Raw genomic sequence first — 24,743 nt, forward strand, 5'->3', positions numbered from 1 at the left:
GAATCATGTGCCACATGTTGCGGTGAATCGACTCGAGAGGCCTGCGTATGTGTTTGCAGCCGAGGCTGTTGTGATTGATGAGAAACCGTGGTACTATGACATCAAGAACTTCCTCAAGACTCAGGAGTATCCTGAAGGCGCGTCAAAGAATGATAAGAAGACCCTGAGAAGGCTAGCTGGAAGCTTTTATTTGAATCAGGATGACGTGTTGTACAAGAGAAACTTTGACATGGTCTTGCTCAGATGCGTGGATAGACACGAAGCAGACATGTTAATGCAAGAAGTGCATGAAGGTTCGTTTGGTACCCATGCTGGTGGTCATGCAATGTCGAAGAAACTGTTGAGAGCCGGTTATTACTGGATGACTATGGAATCCGATTGCTTCAAGTACGCTCGGAAGTGCCATAAGTGCCAGATTTATGCTGATAAGGTGCATGTACCACCAAGCCCGTTGAATGTCATGAACTCGCCTTGGCCGTTTGCCATGTGGGGCATCGACATGATTGGGAAGATTGAGCCTATTGCTTCGAATGGACATCGCTTCATCCTGGTTGCGATTGACTACTTCACCAAGTGGGTGGAAGCAGCTTCCTACGCTAATGTTACCAAACAAGTGGTTGCCCGGTTCATCAAGAAAGAAATCATCTGTCATTATGGAGTTCCTGAGAGAATCATCACTGACAATGGTTCGATACTCAATAACAAGATGATGAAAGAGCTTTGCAGAGATTTCAAGATCGAACATCACAATTCTTCTCCTTACAGACCGAAGATGAACGGTGCTGTAGAGGCGGCTAACAAGAATATTAAGAAGATTGTGCAGAAGATGGTCGTAACGTACAAGGATTGGCATGAGATGTTGCCTTTCGCCTTGCATGGGTACCGTACCTCAGTGCGTACGTCGACCGGGGCAACCCCGTACTCCCTTGTGTATGGTATGGAAGCAGTCCTGCCTGTTGAAGTGGAGATCCTTTCTCTGAGGGTGTTGTTGGATGTCAAGCTGGACGAAGCCGAGTGGATTCGGACAAGGTTTAATGAGTTAAGCCTTATCGAAGAGAGGCGGCTAGCGGCTGTGTGCCATGGGCAGTTGTATCAGAGAAGGATGAAAAGAGCCTTTGATCAGAAAGTGCATCCTCGGAGCTATCAGACTGGTGATCTGGTTTTGAAGAGGATCCTCCCTCCCGGTACAGATAACAGGGGCAAGTGGACTCCTAATTATGAAGGTCCATATGTTGTGAAGAAGGTCTTCTCCGGTGGAGCCTTGATGCTTACAACTATGGATGGTGAAGATTTTCCGTCCCCTGTTAACTCAGATGTAGTCAAAAAATACTTCGCATAAATTGACCCGCTGGACAAAAAGAATAAAAGAGTCCAGGCAAAAAAAGGGCATCCCGGCGAACCAAAAAACAGAAAGAAAAGGTTCGGGCAAAAATTAGGGATAAAAATGAAAAGAATTTGTACACCCGGTAAGTCGAAAACCCGCAAGGGCGGCTTAGGCAAAAATGGGTATCCCGGTGGATTGAAAACCCGAAAGGGCGATCCAGCCAAAAGAGGGATTAAAGCGAAGACTACAGTCTGAGTTATCTGTACCTCATCGCACTTCATTATCTGCCATCTCGAAAGATATGATCGATCCAGTCAGCCTTCTCAGAAAGCAAGGAGTTGGGAGGAAAAATGATGATCTGTGAGTTATAACAGAATTGGGAAATAGTGGATGCCGTGTTCCCATTGCCATTAGGATAGTTTATTTTCCTTTTGTGCGCAATTACCTCTTTCTAGGAATTGCTTCCCAATGTATTCGCCTTTTCAGGCACATTTTCAATCAATAAAAGTCGTTATTCAGATAAATAGCTCTTTTGTTTTTATTTTTACTGCTTTGTTTGTAAAAACGTCCGAATTTTTGATAAGCATTGCATATAAAAACATGAAGGTTAAACAATAACTTGCAGAAAGATCAAAACATTTGAAAATCATTTTGAATGTTAAGGACACTTGAGCGTATTTTGTCCAGGTATCCCCTGGGGCATTTGTTGTGTTGTTTTGCAGGTCGTCATCTGTGAGCATTCCCCAGCAGTTATCTCCCCAAGCCGGTTTAGAAGCTATCAGAGCTATGTTCCCATGCAGAAGTGTCTGTGGATAGTGCCTTCTATTCCCCAACAGATCTAAGGGTTGCCTATCCCCAGCAGGCTTGTATTTGCCGATTTCCTCCCCGAGTGGGGCGGGTTCAATGAAGTTTATCTCCAGAGCTTATCCTAGCTGTGGATTGTATGGGTCGTCCCCAGCGAAGTGTTTTATTTCCCAGAGCAGAGTTTATCCTACTTGTGGATTGGTTGGCTCTCCCCAGTGAGGTCGCCTGTTTGTCCCTAGCAAGTCACTTTATTACTCCCCGGCAAGTTGCCTTGTTTTCCCCCAGTGGATGTGTATTGATGGTTTCTCGGCACAGTCGTCCTGTGTATTCCCCGGCGGGTGTTCATCCTTTGCATTTTGCATATAGTGATCATTGCATCCTCAAACTGCGTAGCATTCCCATTCCATATGGAGCATTACGCCATAGAAAATTCAAACATATGCATTCATATGTTAGCCTAACCAGACTGTATCCCCGGCAGAGGCGGATCATTTTGTTCAACATCGGTACAGCACGTCTGCTACAATTGCTCCTGACAACATTCAGGATTGATATCCCCACAGAGGTTTATTTCCTCACCCGTCCGCGAATGGAAAGCTTGTTTCTCCCCAGTGAAACCCCAGCAAGTGTTTAGCCTTGCCTTGACGTACCTAAGATGTCATTCTTGTGATACCAGTAAGTGTCATGTCAGCACCCGCGTGTGTTCTTTCTTCGGATGTCGGTAAACATCATCTTTCGATGTCGGTAAACATCGAGTCCCACCCCAGTCATCGGTAAATGTCTGGTCGTTTCTTTTGGATATCGGTAAACATCATCTTTCGATGTTGGTAAACATCAAGTCTCATCCCAGTCATCGGTAAATGTCTGGTCGCCTTTGTTTGATGTCGGTAAACATCATCTTTCGATGTCGGTAAACGTCGAGTTTTTTCCAGCCATCAATAAATGTCTGGTAATTCCCCAGCTAGAGATCCCCAGTAGAGTCGTCGGTAAACGTCCTGTCTGGTTTCCTGTTACAAGTATTTGTTTTTACTTCCCCGGTAAAGTGTTCACCTCTCTGTTGATGTCGGTAAACATCGAGTCTCATCCCAGTCATCGGTAAATGTCTGGTCGTGCATTTTTTCTTGTTGATAAAATCAAAGATCCCCAAGAGTCGTCGGTAAACGTCTTGTCTGATTCCGTTACAAATATATCTTTTTCCTCCCCCAAGTGGAGACGCCATCGGTAAATGGCCCCGTTTGCTTCGATATCGGTAAATATCGAATGCCCAGTTTTAGCCGCCATCGGTAAATGGCCCCGCTTTCTTCGATATCGGTAAATATCGAGTCCCCAGTTGGAGCAGCCATCGGTAAATGGTCTTGCTGAAGTTGATATCGGAAAATATCAAGTTGCTTTGAAGCCACCATCGGTAAATGGTCCTGCTTCCTTTTTAACATCAAGTTGTTTCCCAGCAGCCATCGGTAAATGGTCTCGCTGAAGTTGATATCGGTAAATATCAAGTTTCTAGTATTTAGCCATCGGTGAATGGTTTCGCTTTTCTGAAGTTGTCGTGCAGCCGTCATCGGTAAATGACTTGGCTTTCCTTTGTATCATATCCCGCCATGTGCAAATTTCTACGGTTCTTTGGTATTCAATCCCTGTGTACCTTGAAAGTCTGACAGCCGTTGCTCTCAGCCGTTCAGGTTCCCAGCTGATTGAATAGGGGCAGCTGTAGCACCTCAAATTTGCACCTACCTTTTGTACATACATTCTCATATTAGGTCATTAACATAACATAGTTCATTGCATAGCATCGCATTGTCCTTTGCCCAAGTGCAAGTCCTCTGACAAATTTAGGTCAAACTGGTCAGGAGATCAGTCAATCAAGCAAGCAAGTGCATTTCTCAAGGAGGCAAGGCCCTAGGGTTGGTCCCAACATGTTCACATGACCTAGGGGTCCTTTTGAAGTGTTTGGTCAAAGATTGGGTGCTCAGAAGTCATCAGTCATTGTTCAGTCCACCAGAAACCCTAGAAAGTCAACTATGGTCAACTGTGGTCAACTGTGCTTGAATTCAAGGATTTCAAGGTGGGAGATGGTTTGAAAGGGTTCATTCATGTCCATACAAGTCTCATTTGACATTTCAAAGATCAGGATTGGAGAAAATAAAGTCAGACAAGGAGTTTCCTAAAATAGTAAGTTGACCTGTAATTGGAAACTGCCAAAAATAGAAAGTTTTTCTCCTCAAATTTACATCATCATACAAGCTTCAAATGAAATTTTGTCCAACATGAAAGTTGAAGATCTTGCTCTCATCTTTCCAAAAAGTCCAAGAACACTCATTTCTCATTTATGGTTGGCAAGTTATGATCAAATCATTTTCAGAAATTTGTGAACTTCAAAGTGGCATATCTTCCAAACCATTTGGCCAAATTGAGTGAGGTTTTTTGCTACAAGTCATATTTGATATGCTCTATCCAAATCCTTCATCACAATTCACCAAAAATCATCCAATCAAAATGGCCTTTTTTCAAGTGCATTGAATTAAAAAAGGGGAGGTGAAAAAGTGACTTTTCAAATTAACCATTTCCAATACATTCTACCAATTGTAAATGTTCAGAAATCTCATTTGGGGTGTGTTTAGGCCCATTTTCGCACTGTAGCATGCCATGCACATGCAACTTGAGTAATTTCACTAAATGACCAAAACACCTTCATTTGAGCTAATTTGATTTACCATTCCACTAACCAAACTTAAGCATTGTTAATCAAAGTATATATTGCACATTTCAGACTGAAAAACCCTAGCCACTATTGACAAACCAGATCTGAATTTCATTTTCTCTCAAAAAACACTCAATTCTTCATCTGAATTTTTTCTGAAAATCTGCAAAGAATTCGTGCCTTGGTTCATTGGTCCATCATCTACAAACATTTTTGAAGCATTTGCAAGCACTATTTCACAACTGTAGAGCAAGAAATCACTACTGTTCCATTGAATATCTCACATGGCAGTGGAACTTTCGAGCATGATTGAGCAAGAGTGAGCTTCCAATACTCATCCATTCACCTCCTGGAGTATCAAGGCACTGCTGTTTCAACTAATCACGGCCAAAGAACCCCAGAATCCACAATGTTCTTCAAGTTAGGTAAAATTCGAATCACACCATTGTTGAAATCGTGCTATGCTTATTAAAGATCTTGCCATGCTGAATACAATGAGCTTTAAATCGTGAGAAATGGTTGAGTATTGAGAGAGAAACATGGAATTAAAGTTTGGTTGTCAAATGTGTTCTTGCTTATTTCTTTCTTGTTAGCTTGAATTAGTGAAAATAAGCTTTGGATTGTTGATGTACACTGTGAGATGAACACATTGGTATATAGATTGTTGATTTTGGTCACAAGTTGTTCTTGCTGGAAAAAAATGATGATGAACGCGTTAGAACCCTAAATTTCCCATGCCATATGCGTGTTTGATCTTTGGAAGTGAAGTCTGCATGTGATTTGCCCGTTTCCGCCCCATGAAGCGAATAGCTGCGTGCCACCTCACTAAGTGAAATGCGGCGTTTCACTTAGTGAGTCCCATATTTACATTTTTGCCACGGCCGTGTTTTAATGTTTAATCATTTCATTTCATTTTTCAATTATTATTTCATTTGGTTTGGCAAACTTAGAAAATTCATAAGTTCTTCAATTTTAATCCAAATTTGATGGGATTTTTTATGAAATGCTCCTCTTGACCTCTAGTTTATTATGGTGTTTTTTCCAGATTTTTTGCACGTGTGAATTTTTAAATGTGCTAGGGTTTGTTCATGTGTGCCCATTTTGTGTATGCTTTGCCAATTTGCTTGTGAAATGATGATACTTGCTCCAATGCCTCTCAAATTATTTGTGCTTAAACTAGACATGTTCATGGTGATTTTGGTATAGAGTTTGTAATTTTATCACTGCTGGTTGTGGAGATATGATTTTTTTGAATAGGGGTGTGACAATTTGTGTCACACCATGCATGTCCAACTTCATGATTTTAATTACCATGCTTATGGAACTCAAAATGGTCTGGATTTTTGCATGAAGACACTTGTGCATGTTTAGAATGTGTGTGAAGTTTTCTGGAATTTTTGAATGCATTTCCTATTTGATTGATAATTTCTCCCCTGTTTGACCAAAATGTTGACTTCTTGTGACACATGTTCTCATTTGATTTGTGAAATTCTCATGCATTATTGGATGGATCTAAAATTTTACATGTGAATTGTAGACATATTAAGGTTTGTCATGGTTTTAGTCCCACTCATTTATCATGTGTTGTTTCTGTTTTATGATTAATTGAAGTTGGTGCATGTTTTGATGCTTTGTATGAGTATGCTTGAACTTGCTTTGACTTTCTGATTTTCATTGACCTACTTCCTTTGATCCAAATGAGCTGAAATTTGATATGCCTATCATGTTATGGATGATGATTGATCATGAATTATTTGAAGATTTTTTGAAATGTTTGTGATTGGATTTGAGTTGAATCATTCTGTTGACTTCTTTGAGGTTCTATATGACATGTTTTGACCTAATTTGTTTGTGAAATGATGATGATGAATGATGTGAATGTGAAACCACTTGGGTTAGTTTCTTGATTGATTTATCTTGACTTTGGACACTTGTCACTTGCTGTTTTGATTTTTTTTATCTCCTTTTGACCCTGGGCTTGTCCTAGTGGTCTTGTTGCTCATGTTTAAGCTTGGTTTTTCAGGTTAAGCAGCAATTGCTTCAAAGAGATTAATGCAAATTGTCTAAGTTTTTTTGTTTATCATGAACTAACTTGTTTGTTTTGTAGGTTGCTTAGCTCACTTGCTTTAAGCTGGTGCTTTGCACACATAGTTGACTGTGTTGTCTGTTGGTTTATGCTGTTTGTTTTGACTTTGTGTCTGGTATACTAATTGTGTTTGACTGGTTTCAGGTACATTAGTTGCTAATAGTTCTTTGAGAACTTTGCTTTGCTTTGCTTGATAGCATTTGCATTGAGGTATAATTTCCTTACTCCATGTAGTCTGGAAGACCTGGCCTGCTACTTGGCCAGGCACCTGTCTGAAGTCCTCCTTAAGAGGCAATGTTTGTGACTGTTTACTTTTGTCCTTGCACATATTCAAAGACCTCCTAAGTGAAGAGGAATTGGCAGATATAAGGGATGTGCAATCCATCCCCTGCTATTCTGTGTGTCATCTGCTTTGCTCACACCACTATGTTGATGCATTGTAGATATTAACCCAAGATCATTGTACATTGAGTCAGTGTCATATGTGTAGAGGGGTTCCCACTTTCTGAACCCACACATTCTTGTCTTAAGCTCTCCCAGGCCAGGGATAAGAGCTGTGAAGTCTCATCTTCACTCACCTTTCATCAGCTTCACCCTAACTCTCAATGTTAGGGTTAAGAGCTAACATTACCCTGTTACAGTGGTTTGTTTGTTGAGGTTGATATGACCCCTCAACTAAAACCTAACCTTGATTGAGCCCATTGATTGCATATAGTGTGTGCTACTTGTGCTTGTGTGTTTGTTTTTAGCTTGCTTCCTGTGTAAGTTAGGTTTAGTTTGGCTTGCTTCCTGTGCAAGTCATGTTTAGGATAGGATTGCTCCCTGTGCAAGTTAGCTAGAAACCTTAACTTAGGGATGATTTTGCATGATAACATCTAGGCTCGAGTCGTAGTCTCCCTAGTTGTGTCTCCCTCTGTTATCTGGTTAGGCTAGTCCTTTGTCCCTCCGTAGGGGAACTACGTCGCCCTAATCCTCATACCAGATGAGGTACGTAGGCAGGAGATGAGCTGATCTCTCCGGGCGCCCTTTTTCTTTTTCAACCTTTGTGTTTCAACCCCCTGGTGTGTGTTTTGGTTCGGATGCTGATGTAAGTCTAGTGATTGGCATTCGGGCTCCACGTTTGCCTTTTTGTGTGTGTTTTGGTTCGGATGCTGATGTAAGTCCAGTGATTGGCATTCGGGCTCCACGTTCGCCTTTGCCTGTGTTTGTTTGTGTGCGTGTTAGCCGAGCTACGAATGCTCTGATTCTCCTTCGTCCGAGGAGATACGTATGCATAGGATGCGATATCCTAGCGAGCATGTGTCATTTCCCCAGTCCGAACTACTTTGACTCTGATGTCTATGCCTGATAGACTAAGTAGGCCTAGGATGCGATATCCTGCCGAGTCAGTCTTGTTTGTTTTCTTGTGTCTCTTTCAGCCAGTGTGTGTGTGTTTGAGAAACCATATTCCTTCCTTTTGTGCGTGGATCCCGTCGAGTACGACGGATGCGTAGGGGTGCTAATACCTTCCCTTCGCATAACCGACTCCCGATCCCATTCTCTTTGGTCGCGAGACCACGTCTTTTCCAGGTTTACTCTGAGCGTTTCCTTTCCCTCGTTTGGGATAAATAACGCACGGTGGCGGCTCTGTTGTTCTTGTTTTCCCGCCGGTTTTTCGCGTAATGCGACAGCTGGGAAGCTACACTTAAGATGGACTTGCCCTTTCGAAGTATCCAAGATTCTGAGATCTGGAGCCGTAGAAATCAAGAATGAAACCTGTAGTCCATTCATTGTAAATGGACAAAGACTGAAGCTCTACGAAGGATGAGACATTCCAGCATACTACTCAAGCCATACTCTGGTTGATCCATCGATTCCGACTACTACAGGTGTATAACTTCCAATCGTCAAGCTAATGACGTTAAACAAGCGCTGCGTGGGAGGCAACCCATGGTTTTTTATTTTTACTTTTCCGCATTTTAATTTATTTTATTTTATCTTTTTATCATATTTTCACCGAGACTAAATATTTGAATGGTTTGTATTTTCAGGATCCCTTTCCTAACTTTTACAGGATGCAGGATTTCGATGATATGCACGTAGCCTATAAAGATGATGCTCAGAGAGAGCGCTACATCGCTCTGTATTAGCGCCCTATGGCGTCCACACGTTATCCAGATCAGCACTGTATGGAGGCACTGGGTATTGAGCCGAGTATCCGATTTCTGAGCCACCAGCTTCATTGGGACGAGTTCGCTGACGACCTGAGTAACACCTATAGGAACTTGACGTTGGAGTTCCTCAGTTCATTTGACTATGACCCTTACTCTGGACCGGATGGGTATGCTGCTTTCAGGCTTTTTGGAGTTGAGTACTCTTTCAGCCAGAAAGAGTTCGGTGACTCATTGGGTTTCCAGACCACTCCTGACGCTATCCCCGAGACACCTATGGGATACTTTCTCGGGAAGGAAGTGGAAAAGTTCTGGACTGACATCTCAGGTGGAGGGAGCCAGGATCCTTCTACTCAGTTATCCCAGGCTATACATAACCCTGCTTTTAGATACTTCCAGATGATACTGGCACATTCCTTCCTAGGAAAACCGGATGCTGAGACATTACTGAGTGAAGAGGAGATCTTCCTATTATTTTGTGCATCCCAGTCTCGCCCAGTAGCATGTGGGAACTTTCTGTTATGTGGCCTGAACGGTGTTTCCAGATCGACCGAAGGAGTCATCCATGTAGGAGGGATCATCACACAGATTGCTATCACTTTAGGTCTATCTCGCAAGTTGTTACATCTCTGGACCTACTGTGGGTACACTACCATGGATATCGACTTCTGTTTGACCAGAGGGTTGATGAGGAGAGCCTCTTTCCACCCATGTCAGTTCAGATTGCTGGTCGACAGCGAGGCGATTCATTATTTTACACTACCTGATCCTATGATGACTAGTGTGCATGATCCAGCAAACTGGAGTTATGCTATAGAAGGCCAAGGAGAGACTATCGAGGAGCCGAGATCACCACCTATTGCTGAGTATACGCCTACACCACCTTCTCCCAGGATCACTGTATTCTCTAACAATCTATCATTGCAGACCCCAGACATCCGCACCCAGATTGCATAATGTCGTAGAGAGATCGCAGAGCTTAGACAGGAGGTGGCTGACCTCACCTTACAGATGGGAGTATCTGATCTCACTCACGCTACCGAAGCCGACTGTTTATACCAGGGGTTCGCAGAGCTTAGGTAGGAGATAGCCTTGCTCCGTGGATCTACTCAGGAAGACGAACCCCCTACTATCTGATCTTACCATTTCATCTTATTTTATCTCTTTTTATGCTTTTATTTCTCGCATTTATATAACTCATTTTATATCATTGCATTTGTGATATTTTATTAACTATGTCAACACATTGATATTTCTACTTTTATATATATATATATATATATATATATATATATATATATATATATATATATATATATATATATATATATATATATATATATATATATATATATATATATATATATATATATATATATATATATATATATGTGTGTGTGTGTGTGTGTGTGTGTGTGTATGTGTGTGTGTGTGTTTTATGTTTGTTTATTTTATTTTTATTTTAGTTGTTTATTTATTTATTTATTAGTCTAATGTTTTAATTTTATTTTATTTTTATTTTTATAAAATTATGCATGCCTCATGATACTAGGAAATTACAAGACAAATGATATCCGGACCCCCAAGCCAAAAAGACAACGAGAAGCCCAAGCCAAAGGACCAAAATCCGGCCCAGCCGAATTTTGCCTTGTGGCCCCCGCCATAGACCCTGTGGCATCCGCCACAGCGTCTGTATAAGCTCGGGGCAGACTCCTTTTCTTCACCATTTTTACACCTTCAAACCTTCAAAACCCATTTTTCCACCTTGCAAAAACGTCCTTGAACCCCACAAAAGCTCACACCTTTCTCATCCTCACACCATACAAATCACTTCCCCGATTTCCATTTTCATTTTCATCCGTCGGATTTCATAAAAATCCAACCTTTTCACAAACCCATTTCATCTTCTTCACCACATTGCAAGAGCCACATAATGGAGTTCAATGGATTCATTCTTTGAGGAGGGAAACCGGGAGATAGTCAAAGGAAGATTATCGAACGGTTGCAAAATCGGGAGATCCTCCCGACAAGGTATGTTGACGAAAATTGTCTCTACACTTTGGGTATTTACCATAGCATATTTTATTTATTAGATAATTTAGGTTTACATAATATCTTTTCAAACAAAGAACCTACCTATGAGCGATTGACAATCGGATTTTTAAGCTCCTTAATTTATATTGTCAATCCTAACACTGCTAGCACAATTGGTATTGTCCGATTTAGAATGTTTGCTGTTGAATATGCATTCAGTACCGACGAACTAGCCAGCCTGTTAGGTATACCTCATGGGGACGACGCTATTTGTGAGGCCCCTTTGGATTCAAATTGGTCAGTCGAGGTGTTTTCCTTCTGGCAGAGATTGTCAAACACTTCCATAAATTCTTGAAGGAATTCTTGCCTCGACTATCCATAACCCGACCATCAGAGTTTTTAGATATCTGTTGGCATGTACTATTTTTGGCCGGGAGAATCCAAACAAGGTCAATGCTCGTGAGCTTCTATTTTTGCAAGGAAGCCTCACAAATAGAAGAATTAACTCGGTTCCGTTCATACTCGCTCATATGACTTTAACTTTAAATAAAGCGGGACCGATTGTTTTCGGAGGATTGATTACGTCTATTGCTCGGGCGCTTAACCTGAACAATGAGATAGCTACCCTAGATCCCTTACCTCCTCGCACAATCAACCTAAAATTTCGGAGAGACATGAAATTATGCCGATTGAGGAGAGAAGGAGGCTATGTTCTTATGGTTCATGGTGTAGCTATCCCATCTGTTGTTTTACTATGCACTAGACGTACTGATGTACGAGATGAAAGGAATTGGACCTATGTTTTAGATGCTCCACCTGTTTTGGGTCCATGTTTGTTGTTGAATATGAATTCAGTACCGACGAACTAGCCAGCCTGTTAGGTATACCTCATGGGGACGGCGCTATTTGTGAGGCCCCTTTGGATTCAAATTGGTCAGTCGAGGTGTTTTCCTTCTGGCAGAGATTGTCAAACACTTCCATAAATTCTTTTGAAGGAATTCTTGCCTCGACTATCCATAACCCGGCCATCAGAGTTTTTAGATATCTGTTGGCATGTACTATTTTTGGCCGGGAGAATCCAAACAAGGTCAATGCTCGTGAGCTTCTATTTTTGCAAGGAAGCCTCACAAATAGAAGAACTAACTCGGTTCCGTTCATACTCGCTCATATGACTTTAACTTTAAATAAAGCGGGACCGATTGTTTTCGGAGGATTGATTACGTCTATTGCTCATGCGCTTAACCTGAACAATGAGATAGCTATCCTAGATCCCTTACCTCCTCGCACAATCAACCTAAAATTTCGGAGAGACATGAAATTGTGCCGATTGAGGAGAGAAGGAGGCTATGTTCTTATGGTTCATGGTGTAGCTATCCCATCTGTTGTTTTACCATGCACTAGACGTACTGATGTACGAGATGAAAGGAATTGGACCTATGTTTTAGATGCTCCACCTGTTTTGGGTCCATGTTTGCTGTTGAATATTAATTCAGTACCGACGAACTAGCCAGCCTGTTAGGTATACCTCATGGGGACGGTGCTATTTGTGAGGCCCCTTTGGATTCGGATTGGTCAGTCGAGGTGTTTTCCTTTTGGCAGAGATTGTCAAACACTTCCATAAATTCTTTTGAAGGAATTCTTGCCTCGACTATCCATAACCCGACCATCAGAGTTTTTAGATATCTGTTGGCATGTACTATTTTTGGCCAGGAGAATCCAAACAAGGTCAATGCTCGTGAGCTTCTATTTTTGCAAGGAAGCCTCACAAATAGAAGAATTAACTCGGTTCCGTTCATACTCGCTCATATGACTTTAACTTTAAATAAAGCGGGACCGATTGTTTTCGGAGGATTGATTACGTCTATTGCTCGGGCGCTTAACCTGAACAATGAGATAGCTACCCTAGATCCCTTACCTCCTTGCACAATCAACCTAAAATTTCTGAGAGACATGAAATTGTGCCGATTGAGGAGAGAAGGAGGCTATGTTCTTATGGTTCATGGTGTAGCTATCCCATCTGTTGTTTTACCATGCACTAGATGTATTGATGTATGAGATGAAAGGAATTGGACCTATGTTTTAGATGCTCCACCTGTTTTGGGTCCTCTTCCTCCTAATGTTCCTGATGAGGCGGGACATGACACTGATGAAGAATATGATCGGAGAGAGCGATCTCCCATACCTGATGTGTCCCCCCATCATCCTTCACCACCACACACTGCACCATCTTCTTCTTTTGCAGGTACTGCTCTTGGCTTTTATATTACAGAAGAGATGTGGCGGACCACATGGCTAGAGAGCAAAGGCGTGACGACCTACTCTCTACTATCCAACAACAACTGGCGGATAACATGAGCTTCATGCAAGAATCGCAGCGGAGGACAAATAGATCTTATGATACTGTTTTACAGTCCCTGCTTACGATTACAAATACGCAAACCCGTCAGCAATAATACCACCATCAACATATTGCACTCATAGAAAACACTCAGGGTTCCATTCTAAGTAACCTTCGAGAGGTGAGGACTTCTCAGGATGCCCTACAGGCCAGGATGGATCAGAGAGACCGTCGTCGTACCCGATCCCGTCGTTCACCTCAGGATGGCGAAGGCACCAACGGTCAGCAGTAGGATGTCAGGTAACTCTTCCCTTATCTTATTTCGAAACATTGGGGACAATGTTCGATTTAAGTGTGGGAGGAGACTCTATCGTCTTTTCTTTATCGCTTTTCTTTGCTGTTTTCAGTTAGTCGTTTATTTTTCTTTGCTGTTTTTAGATAGTTTGTTTATTTTTATTGCTTTTTGTTTACTTTATTTTATCTTTGCTTTTAGTTTAAGTGTCTTAGATAATGCATGAGTCTGACGAGTCACCAATATAGTGTATCTTTAGTATAGTCTATTCTCCCCATTACTTGAGTCCAACCAAAAAAATTTTTTGCAAAAAGAAAACAGTGTTATTCTGAAAGTTTTTGGGTTTTAAAGACGGGTTTGAGTAAGGATGCAGTGACTTGGGAGAACTTTTTGAAGGATCAGTATTGTTTTAGCACCATAGACGTCATAAATATAGGAATCATTCCCGAAACCCCATATACCATGCCCTAAATCATCATTTCAGTATAAGTCCTCAGTAGTTTATCCCAATAGTCAGCTCCGGCCTACGCATCCTCTACGTAGGGGACCGATGAAAATAAGTGAATGATCCAGTGAAATAAAATAAAAGAAAGAAAAAAGGCAACTCAGGTATAGGTGACCCTCACAAAGTCATTTAAACCAAAAAGGTTGTAAAAATCAGCTACAAAAAGAAAAAGAAAAAGAAAAACTCACCCACTGTTAGTTGGTTCAGAGGTATCTGGCGCTGAACTCGGTAGGGCGGATTACGATCCGATCCCCCACAACTGCAGTTGGGTCAAATAAAAGGGTTTACACAAATTTATGTTCCAGGAACCCCATATTTGGATCATAATCACTAACAGGTCACTCTGCTATGAAGCATGTACGGATAACGGGTTTAATGTGATTGTGCCTGAATGAAAAGGACACAAAAAGAGATGAAGAGGCAGGCCTAGGTATTGTGGGATAATATGGGTTGGTTAATATAGGAATGAAGTTTATGTCCGTATTCGCGGATAAGTGTCATCATGATACCCTTAGTTCACTCAGTTAGTACCTATCACTGCATCCCGACTTGAACTTAGAAATCTTTTAACCTGAAGCACTCGTTTACACCTATTTTTCTTCTATGAGCTTTTTAATGTTTTGCTTGAGGACAAGCAAAGGTTTAAGTGTGCGAGAGTTTGATGACACTGAAATTTACCGTATTTTCGACTTCGATTTCGCATGCATTTTAGTTGTTTTATTATCATTTTGTTATGTTATTACTATGCTTCTTTTTGTTTTCAGGTTTTTAATTTAATCGGAGTCCCGATCGAGAAAAGGAGTGAAAACGAGCTAAAAACCCTAAAATTCAGCATTTTGCACTTGTGGCTGGCGCCGTAGACCCTGCCATGACGTGTCCTAGCTCAACTTCCCTCAACTGCCACGTTCCCCACTACTTCCACTAAGGAGCCACAGATTGGCCTTGTGGCGGGCGCCACAAGAGGAAAAGTTTTCCCTCCCAAATTCAAACTGAAGGGCATCCTTGTCATTTCCATCATTTTACTTGCTTATAAATAGAAACTCGAATTCACTTGTTTAGTCATCCAAACTTATAGCAGAGGCAAACTCAGAGCAAACTTTGTTTCACTTAGGCATATATTCAGTATTTTAAAGTCGTAATCGCTTCGCATTGGGGTGTTACCACAATTGTGTAATCGAGTTTGTGGTCGAGTCTGTAATCGAGTTTGGAGCACTTTGGAAGGAAGTTAATCCTGCCACCATTTTCATTTCCGCTTTGCATTTTATTCAACCCTCCGATTGGAGCAGGTTTTTATTACTTTACCTTTATCTATTTTATTTTCTCGCACTCACTTTACTTTATTTATTTCCTGCACTCGCTTTACTTTGTTTATTTCCCGCACTCGCTTTACTTTATTTATTTCCCGCACTCGCTTTACTTTGTTTATTTCCCGCACTCGCTTTACTTTGTTTATTTCCCGCACTCGCTTTACTTTATTTATTTCCCGCACTCACTTTACTTTGTTTATTTTCCGCACTCATACTACTTTTATTTATTTTCCGCACTCGCACTACTTTTATTTATTTGCCGCACTCGCACTACTTTCATTTATTTTCCGCACTCGCACTACTTTTATTTACTTTCCGCACTCGCACTACTTTTATTTAAATTAAATGCACCTTTACTTTACCATGTCTAACTAAACCTATAAGGTTAGAATGTAAGGATCGTAATTGAACCGATAATCTGTACAATTGTTCGTAGAAACACTTAAGGGCTATTTTAACTTTCAACTTAAGTTTTCCTGCACTTAATTTCCGTTGGGTAAGATTGAAAGTCGTCGAACATCTTTTTAAACTTAATTATTTTTAACTATTTCAAAAACAGCGAAAGCGCTTTGTTTAGTTCATTAGGAGTTTTTAACTTAAGAAGAAAAGAGATTTTAAAACTATTTCCGGACGCGTTTATAAGTTTAGAGTCTGGTTCGTGAGAACCTCTTTTGGTTAAGAAATCCAGGTTAAAATACTTTTCAACTTGGTCAAGATACTACATTTCTTTAAAATAGGTTTACTACTCTAACGCAATGCGCGCCTTTTTATAAGTAACAGTAAAAGGGTTTGATTAGGGAGTACAACTCGGTTCTGAATACGCGAAAGCGACAGTTCCTGTTAAATTGGTTCTTTTCAAAGTAGGAAACACTGCCCATAAGTAGTTCTATTAGCAAGTACTTGGATTATTAATTAATTATGTGAATTACATTCGAGCCTATCTTTATTAATTGAACTTTATTCAACACTTTACTTCTCATTGCACACTTTAAAAACCCCTATTTTGATTACCTTCGATAAACACCATAACAATAGATAACGATAGATTGACACTTGGTCTCTGTGGATTCGACAATCTTTTATATTACTCTGACGCGTTCGTATACTTGCGAAAAGCACGCATCAGTCATATGTATGGAGCACCCACTGTCAAAATACCAATCTTCTTTGGCTAAAACTCTGAAGGAAGTGTGAGCTATCAGACTTGTAACATCAGTCCTAGGAACCAATTGTTTTTTGTTGACAGGTCTGTGATGTTTGGGTTTAGGTTGATGATGAGAGGGACTAGGATAACCATACAACTTATAGCAGAATGGTTTTATGTGGCCAAATTTTCCACAGTAATGACATCTCCATCTTAGATTTTTCCCTTTCTGCTATCTTCCTTTATGACGTTGTGACATATAATGTGACATCTCTGGTTTTCTCTTAGTGTGACTGCACTTGGGTTTGAACTTTGGTTTGCTACCAGTGTGGCTGCACTGAGTTTTAGATTCATTGAACCCAATAACAAACTTGTCTCCTGTTATTTGTCCAGTCTGGAGAATTTTGTCTAAGGTGTCAGATCCATTGTTCAACATTCTTACATACTTGGTCATCTCATCTAGTTTAGAATTCAAGAATACTGCTTCTGTCTTCAACTTGGAGATGGTTTCCAAATGTTCTGCCTTTTCATTCTCTATTTGTGCTATCACTTTCTTCTGGCTTTCAACTTGTTGACACACTTCTTCACTTCTGTGACACAACTCTCTGTAGGTAGTGGCCAACTCTTCAAAGGTTACTTCATCATCACTTGAGTCTTCACCAGAAGCCCATCTGCCAATCAAGGCAGTCACAAGATTTACAGACTCTTCTGTTTCACTTTCATCAGACCAAGTGGCAGCAAGACTCCTCTTCTGTTTCTTGAGGTAGGTCCCACATTCAGTTCTAATGTCTCCATACCCATCACATTCATGGCACTGAACTCCTTTTCCTTCTTTGGGCTTTTCATCTGACCTTGTTCTTCTTCCAGCATTTTTGGATTTACTGATGTCAGATGCGATGTTCTTGACATTAGCCTTAGATCTTACATCCATCTTTTTCAGAAGTTTGTTGAACTGTGTTCCCAGTATTGTTATATCATTTTCCAGATCTTCATCAATATCTTGACCACTTTCCTCCTCTCCCTCCTCAGTGTTTGACATGAAGGCTATGCTTTTGACTTTCTTTTCAGATCCATCACACATTCCCATCTCAAATGTTTGGAGGGATCCAATTATCTCATCAACTCTCATATTGGAAATGTCTTGAGACTCTTCTATGGCTGTCAGTTTCATGGCAAATCTCTTAGGGAGTGACCTGAGTATTTTTCTCACTAATTTTTCATCTGACATCTTCTCACCCAGGGCTCCTGAGGCATTAGCAATTTCAAGGATATTCATATGAAGTTCATGAATATTTTAATCTTCTTTCATTCTTAAATTTTCAAACTTGGTAGTGAGCAGCTGTAGTCTAGACATCTTCACTCTAGAGGTGCCTTCATGAGTGGTTTTGAGAATGTCCCAAGCATCTTTAGCCACTTCACAGTTGTTTACCAATCTGAAGATATTCTTATCTACTCCATTGAATATAGCATTCAATGCTTTAGAGTTCCCAAGGGCTAACTCATCCTCCTCCTTGGTCCGTTGTTCTTCAGCCTTCTTATCAGTAGTAGCTTCTTCATCCTTAGTAATGACTGGACGTTCCCAGCCTGTTAAAACAACCTTCCAAGCCTTATTATCCAGAGATTTTAGGAAGGCTACCATTCGAGGTTTCCAGTAGTCATAGTTGGATCCATCCAGAATAGGTGGTCTGTGAATAGATCCTCCATCTCTCTCCATAGTACCAGAAAGTAATGTTCCTAGATCTCACCCAGAACCAGAGCAGGATGGCTGCTCTGATACCAATTGAAATTCTGGTATCAGATATGCGATGTCGAAGGTAATGTCACGACACTAATATCTGAACAATACAAACATGATAAAAGATAAAGAACAGTAAAGGAAGAGACACAAGCAATTGTTAACCCAGTTCGGTGCAAACTCACCTACGTCTGGGGGCTACCAAGCCAGGAAGGAAATCCACTAAATAGAATCAATTCAAAGACTCTTAGTAAACAACTTCAAGTTACAGTTTTTTCACCTAATCTCTACCCATTTGACTTCTACCTAAGAACTCATAGATATGAGACCCTACTCACTCCCCCTCAATCACACCAGTGATATAAAACAAGAATTACAATGAAAAGAAAGACACTCTTCAAAGACACACACTTGATCTTACTTAAAAGCTTCAATCAAGTAGACACACACTCTTGCTTAAAAGCTTAGAGTGACAAATTACAACTCAAAAATCAAACCAATTCAATCATCTATGGATGAATTGAATGGCTTACAATTCAGACAACCACACAAGACTAAAACCTTTCTTCTTTCTCAATATTTAGTTCGTTATTTCTTGTGTATCAAATCAGGTTTTCCATGTTCTTTTTATAGAAGCATTTGGCTGGGCTTGGACATCATAAAACCCTAAAACTATTTTCCATTCAAATCTTCTCATGACAGTTGATTAGATCTCTTTGGAAAATAAGTAAATCTGGTTGTAATTAATGATTGAATGCGCGTGTAAATCATATCTTCAATCATACATAGATTTGCACTAAAAACACAATCACATAATACATAACATTTAGACTGAATGTTCCGTATACAGATGTCATGACATCGGGTCTGACATCCCGGTAAAATCCTACATAATTATATTTTAAACATCCTGCAGGTACAAGTTATCTTATGTCAAGACAACACATGTGACAACTTGTGAACACTCTAGGTTTTACCAAAATTGCTGCCAACACAAGAACCAACAGTGTCTGTGGAGAAGAAGACTTGACATTTACTCGATTTAAATTGCACTAAAGTTTATGAACGAAGACGAATACTCTGAGTAACTAGGGCCTACGTCCCGTATCCAAAGATACTCAAAACAATGATAGGAATAACCCTTCTCTTTCTTCCCCATTTCTTAAGACTCGTGGCATACAATCCTCATTATAACTACCAAGTGTTGAAGATGGATCCTTTTGTTGTACTTGAGTAGTGATCTGACCTTGATGTTCAATGTCTTCAAAGTCTTGCAGGAGAAGCTTGACTTGACTTGAGATCCAATGCAGATCCGTTACAGATGACTAATCTTATCAAGTGATTGAGATGCTTTTGGATCACTTGATTGGATAGAGGGATCATATACAGGTCAAAGAACCATTTGATCAAAGACAACTTTGATCGATCAGTCAATCAGGGATAAGGTCAAAGTATGAACAAACACATTGATTTTTAAGCTTAAAAAACCCTAAGGAAATCAAAATGTTATCAAGCATATCAATTTCCAAAGTTAAGACTAATCTAAAAACATTATGGACATGAGATGTTATTTCTAAAAATCTAATTTAAAAATATTCTTAAAAATTAATGATTAATTTCTAACTAATGTACAATTTTTATTATTTTTCAAAGCATTAGTTAAACAATTAAAATCTAAAATCTAAATATATTATATTTTTAAAGTGTTTTTTTATGTAAAAGAAATTAAAATGTAATAAAATATTTTACTAAAAAGATATTTAAAAAAGCACGTAAAAAATAAAGGAAAAATAAATGAAAAAAAAGCAGGGGTTTTGAAGCTAGCGGAAATATACCTAAACGTATCGCACGCTTGAACATACAACAGAGTCGCCATCGAACTTTATTTATTCCCGAAGGAAAGGGAAAACATCGATAAAACCCAGGAAAAGAGATATGTTGGGTAAGGAAGTCAGTTATGCAAGGGGAAGGTATTAACACCCCTTACATCCATGGTACTGAATGAGAACCGTTTTGATTGTTCCCGCTCGAATATGTGTTATATCTAAAGATTACTCGTGAAAGAATGGGGGAAAAGAAAAGAAATAGATAAAGTGCTCGGTGAGGATTGGGGCCCTCATGCCTACGTATCCTCGTAGTGCAATGAAGAATTCAGAGCTCCGTAGTTCAAAGAACTAGTGGTGGGAGATGAAAAGAATTGTGATACCGGTATGGTCTAAACCAAAGGATTGTGTGATGAACTCCAACAAGGGTGAAAGTGTGAACCCAAGAGTAAACATGTATGAACCAACAAGTGAGGGCCTAAAACATGGTATCACTGTATTGGAACAACCGAAAACAAAGGAATTAAGTGTTTGGATACAAGCCAAACAGCTCTTGGTTCACAAAGAGGTACAAGATGGATCTCAATGGTATATTGTATTTGGCTCAAAGAATAGGGTATATCACGTGGAGTGAATAAAGGTCGAATATGAATGCATCATGGAGATGGACGGAATGAAGTGACCAAAGTCACATAAATGAATATTTGGTAACAAGTGGCTGAATAAGTGTAATTTGAAACCAAAAGGTTAAGGTATATTGGAATCCATAAGAGAAATGAGATTTGCACACTAGAGGAAAACGATGTTAAACGATATGTGGAACAACATGGTTACCACTATCTGATATTTAGCCAAAAAATAAGGAATTAAATGTCTGGAGACAATCCAAACAACTCTAGGCACAAATGCGGATTCGTCACTATATGGTCCTAAAAGGGTATATATGGATATCCAAAAAAACTATGTTTCAGATTCAAAGAAACAATATGTCACTAGGTGAACGGTTTATGATCGACGATAGATAATAGATCATGAAATATATGAATGGTGCCCTAAGGTGGAAGGAAGAATAATAAATAAGTACGCTCGCGGAGGATTCGAACCCTCGTGCCTACATATTCTCAACGTGCAATGAGAAAATTAGAGCAATCGTAGTTCAGCTCACTATGGATGAAACAAAAGGGAACGAGACTGATTTTTTTTTCAAGTGGGAAAAGGAAAAGATAAAAAGCAGATAATGATTCAGAGAAGATAAAATTTCACTAGCATCAACTAGTAGGAAATTGATAATTTCAACAGAATGCTTCACAAAAGATCGATACACGTATCATTACCATCCTCATGTTTTGATAGATAGTAAGCACAAATATTTTATTCATTAGTATGAAATATTTGAACTCGTCATTCTTTAGAGAGAAGTTATTTAGTGTTGTGAAGAATCACGATATAGTGATGACAAACATTAATAGACTCTGAGATAAGCTTGGTAGTAGAGTTGAAGTCAGAATAACACATCAGGTCTTTGATGCCAAGTTCCCAAGTCATATGCAAACCATGATATAACATCATCAACTCAACATGAAGGATGTTGGAATAATCAATATTACTCGCAAAATCGTGAACCCAAGCACAATTAACATTTCGAATCAATCCACCAAAACCCAAGACACCGAGATTACCGAGGCTACTGCCATAAACATTCAAAATTATATTAATACCTTGTGCTCATTCCACATGATCGGTATTTTTGGATGATACATGTTATGCTTGAGAAAATATTTAGCTAATATATTCACATAATTCACTATGATGAGTTCCAAAGTATATGAAGATACCACTTCATTCGCAAGACACAATTTGTTCTTAGCGCACTACAACCACCAGCAAGAAGCCAAAAAGATAGAGTCACCATCAATATCATGTCTAATTCAATCATATAAACCACCCCCTTTTTAAAGAATAGTGGGTCCAAGAAGCCAATAGATTTCCAAAAATGAGTAGCAAATTCACAGTCTCCCAGGAAGTGTAGAGTCGTCTCGTCGTCTTAATTGCATATAGGACAAAGATTTGTCTAAAGCATACCACGATGATACAACATCGATCTCGTAGGAAGGAACTTATATAAAGTCACCTAAGGAAGAATTTCACCTTTCTCAGGAACACGAATATGCCACACCCACTTAGAAGAGTTATTGTCTCTTGTATTCTGAATAAATTCAAGTCTTTTGAGCCAAATATAACCACCCTGAGTTGTATAGATAGCATCTAAGTTGTCTTTCTTGGTTATTGGTCATGCACAAGAGAATTCAAACAAACGGGAATCGCTTTTCAGGAGGTCACAAACAACCGTTGAAATATTAGTATATAATGAGTTGAAGTAAACATCATTCACTCACATTTCCAAATTGTGGATATCCACATAGAGAATCTACTGCGCTAATTTCCCTACCCTAGGCCAATTGGAAAACCAGAAAGAGAAGTTTAAATCCTCCAATCTTAATTCAAAGTCATCATCTCAATAAAATCACAAGTTGGTTGATGTAGCCAATACACTTGCATAAAATAATTTGGGATGAAGTTTAGAACAAACCTAATCAGAGTCAAACAAACATCCTTGTTTAACAATTTATGTTACTGTTTTGGGTTGGCCAAAGGCCAAATAATACGAGGACCACTCATTGCGCCCGCTTCTTTGAGCCCAAGGAATAAATAAAGTTACAAGAGGGTTTCAGGTACACAATCTCTAATCTCTACTCTCACTATGATTATCTTGAACCCTAAATTGACTTGGGGGTTGGAGTGCTAACCATACAGGCACCCCCTTTGCCCCACCGTACTAGAGATTAACAACACCAATTCAAGATCCACGTCTCTGATTCAAGATGTGTCACGATTTCTACCTTCAATTCAAGAAGCCACATCACTAAATCTCTCATGAAGCTTCATTCCATAGTAGCTTCCGCAATTGTTTCCATTTATGGTTCCACAATGAAACAGTTGCGCTGTCTATGAGAATCAACTTCTGATTCCTACAATTTCCATGAGGTCAAATATGATTCTCATATTTGGAATCCGAAAGCATCTCTGGTGAAAAAATTGAGGTTTCACAAAGTCAATACCTTGTATCTATAATGGTTAGATCCATCGAACTCTAATCCAACTCTGATAGACCATTCATCTCGATCTCGAACCACTGTGATAAAACACAAATAGATATCCTCAAATATGGATTCAAACCTATGATGTTACGACCAGTCTTAATCAGTTTGAGCTTAGGCTGGCCAGGAACTGTGACCTGGAAGTCCCTCTAAGGCTTGTCAATAGATCCCTTCGGATTCGAAGTCAAATCCACGGAGCTAGGATCAATCAAGTTACATTTTTCCTCAAGCCAAGAAACACTATGGGTCCATAACTATCGAAGAAGTCCTCTGATAGATCTTTGCAAATCCAAGATTGGATTCATCACTAATCCGGGAAAAGACAGAACAACTCACATCTAAAATAGGTCTATGTCCCATAATCGTAAAAGCCTCACACTACATATCTTATCATCATAATGACCAAATCCTAGTCCCGGATGGTCACAAGCTATTCGGGACTACGAGATGATAAAGAGTTGCGAGGTGATTGACATCGTGGAGTATGGTGCAACTCGGGAGATCATATGGCTGGCTAGATATTAAACTCGGTGGAGTAAGTGAAAGCCACATGACTCTCCATCGACACCTGAGTTCCCCATCACCCTGGAACTGTACCAAATAACATACTATAAGCACGGTCGTAGTGCAAATCAAAAAGAGGAAAGATAGTTTGGTTACCACAGGCGACCCTAACATAACTACCCGAGAGATTCTTCATGATACAACGTTAGAAGGGCATCAAATATCCATCGACCAGTGAGAGGTCAATGCTCGGATTCCTCCAATTCTTAGTCAAACAACCAGGCATCCCGAACATCCCGGAGAGAGCTTGAAGCCCAAAAGCGTCGGACCACCTGAGCCACAAGAAGTAAAATTCGGACACATCCATCAAAGGTTGATCGTCTTCCAAAGCCGAAGACCTCGTTCTCCATCTCAACCGACGGTCGAGCAACTCGGATAACACATCTGAAGGTGAGCGATCGGTATAGACTTACGGTTGACCGAAATATTAAATTAATGTATTTGTAAATTTGTTTCTTAGTTGCGGTTACCGATATAATTGTTAAATGTAAGTCATATATATATATATATATATATATATATATATATATATATATATATATATATATATATATATATATATATATATATATATATATATATATATATATATATATATATATATATATATATATATATATATTCTTGTTGCTCTGCTTTCAGTCTTGTTCCCTCTTTAGGGCACCGAAGTGTGAAAAAACACATGTAACATCAAGCCGAGATAAAACCAGCGCAGTTGACACCCAAATTAAATATTTTAGGGGTGTTGTCAGAGAAGTTTTGTACTTCCGACTATAGAAAT

This window comes from Lathyrus oleraceus, chromosome 3, assembly GCF_024323335.1.
Source record: "Lathyrus oleraceus cultivar Zhongwan6 chromosome 3, CAAS_Psat_ZW6_1.0, whole genome shotgun sequence".
Taxonomy (NCBI): Eukaryota; Viridiplantae; Streptophyta; class Magnoliopsida; order Fabales; family Fabaceae; genus Lathyrus; species Lathyrus oleraceus.